The sequence below is a fragment of the Coregonus lavaretus genome (genome assembly GCF_964263955.1).
Source record: "Coregonus lavaretus genome assembly, chromosome: 28".
Taxonomy (NCBI): Eukaryota; Metazoa; Chordata; class Actinopteri; order Salmoniformes; family Salmonidae; genus Coregonus; species Coregonus lavaretus.
Genome location: NC_140015.1, coordinates 7,608,464 through 7,616,964, shown reverse-complemented (window position 1 = coordinate 7,616,964; position 8,501 = coordinate 7,608,464). Strand labels below are relative to the sequence as shown.

At 42.1% G+C, this 8,501-nt stretch overlaps 1 pseudogene across 1 annotated transcript; it reads left to right on the top strand.

Moving 5' to 3' along the window:
- Positions 1–3,077: 3,077 nt before the first annotated feature.
- On the top strand, positions 3,078–8,224 carry LOC311103857 (all-trans-retinol 13,14-reductase-like; annotated as a pseudogene). Its single transcript has 9 exons — positions 3,078–3,240; positions 3,903–4,078; positions 4,494–4,735; positions 4,804–4,999; positions 5,180–5,377; positions 5,536–5,642; positions 7,202–7,374; positions 7,650–7,809; positions 8,070–8,224. The product of its transcript is annotated as an all-trans-retinol 13,14-reductase-like (transcript).
- The last annotated feature ends 277 nt before the right edge of the window (positions 8,225–8,501 follow it).

Sequence of the window (8,501 nt, the reverse complement as noted above, 5' to 3'; positions counted from 1 at the left end):
CCTCTTGTGGTGGGTTATTCTGTCACGATCGTCTGAAGGATTGGACCAATGCGCAGCGTTGCGAGTGAACATGATGACTTTATTAATCAAAGCAACCACGAAAAACAACCAAAGACGATACGTGAAGTTCTATACTGAAATACGACAAACAGCAACAAAGAAACAATAACCCACAACACAAAGGAGAACACACACAGAATATATATGGCTCCCAATCAGAGATAACGAGCCGACAGCTGACACTCGTTACCTCCGATTGGGAGTCATCGACCAATCACCACCTGACACAAACAAAATGAAACTCACCCATCCCCAACACCACCAAATGAAATACACCCAAACACATGAAAATGAACAACCCTGGCTCAATTATAAACGTCCATAGAGCCAGAGTGTCACACACATGCACACAGACACACACTCACTCAAAGAGAGCCAGCTGTCTTATTCCCCAAATTCTATTTTTATTACCACATTCTATTTTTTTGTATGGGGCGTTCAAGTTGAGACACTTTTTGACACCTACTGTTGGGGTATTCTTTTCTATCATTTAAAAAAGGCAAGCCACTAAGGTGTGAACATAAAACATATCAATCATTTGAAGATAGCGTGTAGATACATAGAGAGATGTGTATGATAGATGTACTCTTAAGTAAAACCTTTATTTATGTGACTACACAGATACCTTTTATATACAGTTCTATTAAAAAGTATTTGCCCCCTTTCTAATTTTCTCTACTTTTTCATATTTGTGATACTGAATGTTATCAGATCTTCAGCCAAAACCTAATATTAGATAAAGGGAACATAAGTGAACAAATAACACAACAATTACATATTTATTTCATAAACAAAGTTACGCAACACCCAATTCCCCTGTGTGAAAAAGTAATTGCCCCCTTACACTCAATAACTGGTTGTGCCACCTTTAGCTGCAATGACTCCAACCAAATGCTTCCTGTAGTTGTTGATCAGTCTCTCACGTCGCTGTGGAGGAATTTTGGCCCACTCTTCCATGCAGAACTGCTTTAACTCAGTGACGGCAATAGAAGGAACCATGAATTCTGCTCTGTATCAGAGAATTCTACAGGAGAATGTCAGACCATCCGTCTGTGAGCTGAAGCTGAAGCGCAGCTGGGTCATGCAGCAAGACAATGATCCAAAACACACAATCAAGTCTACATGAAAATTGCTAAAAAGCAACAAATTGGAAGTTTTGGAATGGCCTAGTCAGAAGTCCAGACCTAATCCCAATTGAGATGTTGTGGCAGGACTTGAAACGAGCAGCTCATGCTTGAAAACCCATACGTCACTGAGTTAAAGCAGCATTTGGTTGGAGTCATTGCAGCTAAAGGTGGCACAACCAGTTATTGAGTGTAAGGGGGCAATTACTTTTTCACACAGAGGAATTGGGTGTTGCATAACTTTGTTTATGAAATAAATTAAATAAATATGTAATTGTTGTGTTATTTGTTCACTTATGTTCCCTTTATCTAATATTAGGTTTTGGTTGAAGATCTGATAACATTCAGTATCACAAATATGCAAAAGTAGAGAAAATTAGAAAAGGGGCAAATACTTTTTCATAGAACTGTATGTTTTTGCAGTGTCAAAAGCCTTATTTCTCTTTTATTTCATAGAAATACTTTACAGTACAGTACACACCCGTTTGACAAGTAAATGTCTCCAGAATTGTACTTGATGTGTTCCTTGCTGTTGGTTACCATTTCGTAAAATTAAAATTCTGGAGCCATTTACTTGTCAAACTGGGCAGGCCTTTTTATTACACTTTAATAACAGAGGATCTTGTGATGCAGTAGTACAGGATGCATGGTCTATTGGATCAGTTGAAATCGATGCACCCCAGGCTTTGGGAAATTTGGTGATAATTAGTTTGGGAAGAGAAAGCTAAAGGCAGATGAACCCAGAGTTCTGGGTCGTATTCACTAGACACGAAACAGAAATGGACTGAGGAGGTACTCTGTACTTTTCCAATAGGATACGCTTGTTTTCGTTTTCTGTTGCGGAACATTTAGCTGTAATGTGCCCTAATGAATACGACCCAGCCAGAGGAATGACACATGACACACAACAATGACAAGTTTGTGTCCTCTAGATGAGTTTAAGGTCATAGTTTCTTCCTTTTAGTATGGTTTCTACTTTATATGATGCTCACATGTATCCATGGCATTTTCAAATACCAAGAATATGAGTTTGGAGATTCACGATTTAAGGATTTCAAGAAGCTTCTGTATTTGACTGTGTATCAGTCACATTTTCTAGACGTACTGTAAATGACAGACTGTGAATGTAGATATACAGTAGACTAGAGGCAAACGCTAACTACAGTAACAGTGTGTTGTTTATAGGAAAATGAACTATACATTTGATGATGTCCACAATTAAACGTATAAAATCAATGAGACCAAATTGACGTCTGATTCTATGGAAGGATCAAAGAGCATCCCAGTAAAGCTACATTTATTAGGGGGTTTAGGAAACAACAGAAACTCTCCCACTTTTTAGAAGGCCCACGTCCAAGGGATTTCCAGTGTTAAGAAAAAATGTGGTGGCCAAGCCCATGATAACTTATCAGGATGATATGCATTTCGAGCCATAATGACTTTCACTAAAAAAAATGGATTGTTCCAAAGAACTGATATTCAATTAAACTAGCATAAAACATTAGATGGTCAATGCCTCATCACATAATATTGATAGAAACAGTCCCCCTGGGTTTCTAAGAGCCCTGCCCATTGACACTCCTCATGCCCAAAGGCTAAAGCACAAATGGTGGCTGTTTTCTATATATATAATTATATTATTTCTTTCCATCCCTCAGTTCCCCCACTGCTTCAACCTTCAGTCTCTTCTGCAACAGACAGGGAATCCCTTTGCCTTTGTAGGGCAGAGAAGGTCAGGTATCTTTAGGTTATTTTCCAGCTCAGGACTTTCAGGCATCTACCAACAAACGAACACAATACTAAAAACAGTTCCAACAAACATAGGTGTTCCCTTCAGGACGTGACGGATAACTGTGCTCCCTGTGCCTGTAACCTCCTGCCGACCTGTCTGGGATGTGGCCAGTGCTGCTAGGTGTGTCCACTGCTCTGGTGGTGGCCTGGGTGACCATCTACATCCTAAATTATTCCAAGAGAAAGAGGGTATTTTCCCAGGAGTGTCTGCGACCACCGGGGCCGTTGGTGACAGACAAGAAGCAGAGAGAGGTGCTGAAGAAAGGTGAGTCATGGTTGTCATGGCTACAGGACTCAATGTTGTTGTTTGCTGACATTTTCACTAAGTAAGATGGGGGAATAGTTAGCTGTGTTTTTGAACCGCTGTTGAAAATGATGACATGCTATGACTGGAAGAGACCATATCTGGATTGGGTTACTATATACAATGTAAAATCTGATCTGTCTGAAAAGGCCATACCTGATATACTGTAAGCTTCAACATTATGTGCTTAAACAATGAATGGTTACTTGACTGCAATACCCTAACTTTACAAGGGTACAAATATGACTAAGCATTTGAATGACATATTAAAACAATGGGTGTGAGGCATGTGCAAGGTGTGACAAACTTAGCTCTTGGAAATATCACATTTGAGTTCAACATTTCCTTAAATACCTTTTTTTTGTGAGTGGATGATGAAAAAGGAAAAAGTGCATTCATGTTGCGTCAAGTTTCTGCCAGACTGGTTGATTCCCCAGTGAATGTCTGTCTAAATCACTTTGATGTTATTCTGAATTATTGTTTTAAGAATCGACTTCAACACTAACGTGAAAACGACAGAGCAGAAAGTACACAAACACACTTCACTTATGAATATGATATCCTCTTTCTGCCTATGTCTATGATGATATTAACGCACCCCCCTCCCCTATCAACATTTCCAGGTTACAGAATGGACCGTGTCCCGGAGAACCTTGACGCTATAGTGATTGGCAGCGGCATCGGTGGTCTGACAGCAGCGGCGGTTCTAGCCAAAGCAGGGAAGCGGGTTGTGGTTCTAGAACAGCATGACTAGGCTGTAGGCTGCACTCACAGAACCAGGGCTTTGAGTTTGACGTAGGTAAGAGCCTCTGTGACCGAACCGACCATGGACTACACTCAATAGGGCCTTAATGTGTATGTACATTGTAGATTTTACATTGTACACAGTAACCCAATCCAGAAATGGATATGTACTCAAGTTGATCGGTCTGGTAAGGTTCCTCTTGTTTGTTCATCTCAGTGAAAAAGCAGAGCTTGTTTCATTGAGTACTTACAAAGCGAAAACTAGTCTCTGGTGAGTGGTGACAGACGGCCAGAGGCCAGCGCTCACGCAAGAGTTGGTTCAGGGTTGCAGAGATTAAGCAAGAAGTAAGTGGTGTTTGATCAACTCAATCTAGGCACAATCATAAGGGAGGATCATTGGGTAGGATAAGCTTCTAATACATACACAAATGATCCAGAAAATATTCTCTCACCACCTCCACCTCCGTCAGGGATCCACTACCTGGGCCAGCTCCATGAGAACAGCATGTTTCGTGTGGCCCTGGACCAGATCAGTGAAGGTCAGATCCAGTTCACCAGGATGGAGCAGCACTTTGACACACTGATCCTAGGTCAGGGTGAAGGCCGCAGGGACTACCACATCCTCTCTGGGAAGACGGAGATGGCAGAGAGGCTGAAGAGGCAGTTTCCTGATGATGTGGAGGCCTTGAATGAATATTTCAAGTATATGAAGGTACTGTGTGTGCGTGTGTGTGTGTGTATGTGTGATTATAACCCCTCTCATGTCTCCCCATGCTGCAGAAGGCAGCTCGTCGCATCAATCTCCTGGCCGGCCTCAAGATGATGCCCATTTGGCTGGTACACTTCCTGGCTCGGACCGGCCTATTAGAGCGCATCTCCTCAGTGTTCCGCATGGCCATCACCAAACACACAGAGAAGATGGCCACTCTGACCAAGAACAAAGACCTACACGCCCTCTTCGCATACCTCGTCTATGGTCAGTCCCTATACACTTCCACTCCCAGGGTGAATTCCAATACGTTTTTATTGGACAACTATTTTCCGAACTGAACTGACACACTCTTGCTAGTTTACAACCTAGTCCTAGAACATACAATTGAGTGCTGTTATGTGACATTTAATTTGATGTCCCTGACTGTGTTTCCCCTGCTGGTAGGTGTTCCCCCTAAGGAATCCAGTTTCCTAATGAATACTCTACTGCTGCAGCACTATAAGAGGGGAGCCTACTACCCCATTGGAGGGGCCAGTGAGATCGCCTTCCACATCATCCCAGTCATCCGGAAGGCAGGTGGCGCTGTGCTGGTCAGAGCCCCTGTACAGAGGGTCCTTCTGAATGAGGAGGGCTCAGTGTATGGTCAGTATCTAGTTCAGGGGGGAAAGCACTAAAGCAATGACTCGTTTTACTATTAGATATGCTTACTGTTGACCATCTTCTATGGGAGTCTTTGGCATTACATTAGACTCATTGTAAAGTGAGTAGTTGGCCTATGACCCCTGACCTCTGGTTGTCAGGTGTGATGGTAAGGAAAGGGCAGGAGGAGGTGGAGGTGTTGGCTCCAGTGGTCATCTCCAACGCTGGCATCTTCAACACCTTTGAGAAGTTCCTGCCCCCAAGCCGAGTGAGTGGTGGTGGTCATGAATTGTACTGAACTCTAACCATGCTGAACTTTTACTGAAACATCAGGAAACAGGTTGAAACATGAGAAAACATGTGACGAGTAGACAGTGTTTGACTAATTTGGACTAATCAGATGTGTTCTATGTTCCCAGACATCTTATACTTTAAGGGCGTTAACCACAGTATTATATGCCTTTTTTTAAAATCACATGTAGTCTTATTTAAGAGTACAGTTGAAGTCGGATTTTACATACACCTTAGCCAAATACATTTAAACTCAGTTTTTCACAATTCCTGACATTTAATCCTAGTAAAAATTCACTGTCTTAGGTCAGTTAGGATCACCACTTTATTTTAAGAATGTGAAATGTCAGAATAATAGTAGCGAGAATGATTTCTTTCAGCTTTTATTTCTTTCATCACATTCCCAGTGGGTCAGAAATTTACATACACTCAATTAGTATTTGGTAGCATTGCCTTTAAATTGTTTAACTTGGGTCAAATGTTTCGGGTAGCCTTCCACAAGCTTCCCACAGTACATTGGGTGAATTTTGGCCAGGTTTGTAGGCCTCCTTGCTCGCACACGCTTTTTCAGTTCTGCCCACAAATGTTCTATAGGATTGAGGTCAGGGCTTTTTGATGGCCACTCCAATACCTTGACTTTGTTGTCCTTAAGCCATTTTGCCACAACTTTGGAAGTATGCTTGGGGTCATTGTCCATTTGGAAGACTCATTTGCGACCAAGCTTTAACTTCCTGACTGATGTCTTGAGATGTTGCTTCAATATATCCACATAATTTTCCTTCCTCATGATGCCATCTATTTTGTGAAGTGCACCAGTCCCTCCTGCAGCAAAGCACCCCCACAGCATGATGCTGCCACCCCCGTGCTTCACGGTTGGGATGGTGTTCTTTGGCTTGCAAGCAACCCCCTTTTTCCTCCAAACATAACGATGGTCATTATGGCCAAACAGTTATATTTTTGCTTCATCAGACCAGAGGACATTTCTCCAGAAAGTACGATCTTTGTCCCCATGTGCAGTTGCAAACCGTAGTCTGGCTTTTTTATGGCGGTTTTGGAGCAGTGGCTTCTTCCTTGCTGAGCGGCCTTTCAGGTTATGTCGACATAGGACTTGTTTTACTGTGGATATAGATACTTTTGTACCTGTTTCCTCCAGCATCTTCACAAGGTCCTTTGCTGTTGTTGTGGGCTTGATTTGCACTTTTTGTCCCAAAGTACGTTCATCTCTAGGCGACAGAACGCGTCTCCTTCCTGAGCGTTATGACGGCTGCGTGGTCCCATGGTGTTTACACTTGAGTACTATTGTTTGTACAGATGAACGTGGTACCTTCAGGCGTTTGGAAATTGCTCCCAAGGATGAACCAGACTTGTGGAGGTCTACAATTTTTTTTTTGAGGTCTTTGGCCGGGTTTGGCCGGTGTAGGCCGTCATTGTAAATAAGAATTTGTTCTTAACTGACTTGCCTAGTTAAATAAAGGTTAAATAAAATAAAATAAATAATTAATTAATTATGCATAGTTCAAATGATTGTGTTCTAAGACTCTCTCTCCACCTCCAGGGAAGTCCTGTATGACTATCTTGACCATGGCTGAGTTTGAGTGGTATGAGGACTGGAAAGATACCAAGCTAAACAAGAGAGGGTCCGATTACAAAGACCTGAAGATGAGCTCCTAGACTGGGCATTGGTCGTCTTCCCTCAGCTCAGGGATAAGGTACTTTGAAAATCTTGCCAAAATATATTGTCATATTAAATTTACTGATGTATACAGTAGAGTAGAGTTTCTTGGACAATCCAAAGAGGCATTATAATTTGTTCATTGTGATTGAAATCAAGTCTTATTTGAGGCAATAAAGTAAAAGTCCAATTGTAATGATACCAGCACAAGATGTTGAAAAGACGTTGAAAAGACGTATTTTTGGTTGAAAGTCATTGATAAAACATCTTTCAACCAATTCTGCTCACTGGGTACCTTGTGTCTCTCTATAGGTGGTGTATATGGAGGCTTCCACGCCCCTGACCAACATGCACTACCTGGGCGCCCCGCGTGGGGAGATGTATGGGGCTGAACACAACCTGGACCGCTTCAGCCCAGAGACGGTGGCCAGAACCCGACCCACCACGCCCGTCAATGGACTCTACCTCACCAGTGAGAGAGAAATTGATCACTGTGCTAGTATTTGAGTTGTATTTGAGTACATTGGTCACAAAGGCAGCACAAGGTGATGCTTGACTGAGGCAGTTCAATGAGTTAGTCAGTAGAATAATATGCAAGAACTGAAAGTCATTTTAAGGAACTTCCATGGATAATACTATTTCTGGTCTATGCTAGACGGTTCTACACATTGTACAAACTTACCGTCAGTAGTTTTCATATCAGCAAACCCTTTATCTTGTTCTGAACCCCAGGCCAGGACGTGTTCTGTAACGGGATGGCCGGTGCTTTGCACGGAGGAATCCTGTGTGCCTCGACAGTTCTGCACCGTATTCTCAACATGGACCTCCTAGCTCTGAAGAAACAGCTCAAAAAGCAGACCCGTGAAAAGTCTCGTAACAAGGCCTGAGAAACCATTTTGACACAGCACTGACCACAGTCAAAATCATTATATAAACCAATATCATGTAGTTACGTACGTTATGTCAAATTCCTTCACCCTATCAATTTCATGTAACAGTGCCAATTTGTCTAATATTGAAATAAAATACTGTATCTTTCTTTATTACCTGTTATGGTCACGTGTTGCCATCTCCTTAGCCTTGTTTGATGATGTTCGAAAAAAAAATGGCATCACTGGATTCCCCACAGTTGTGAATGTTTACTACTCTTTAGTCAGATCACAC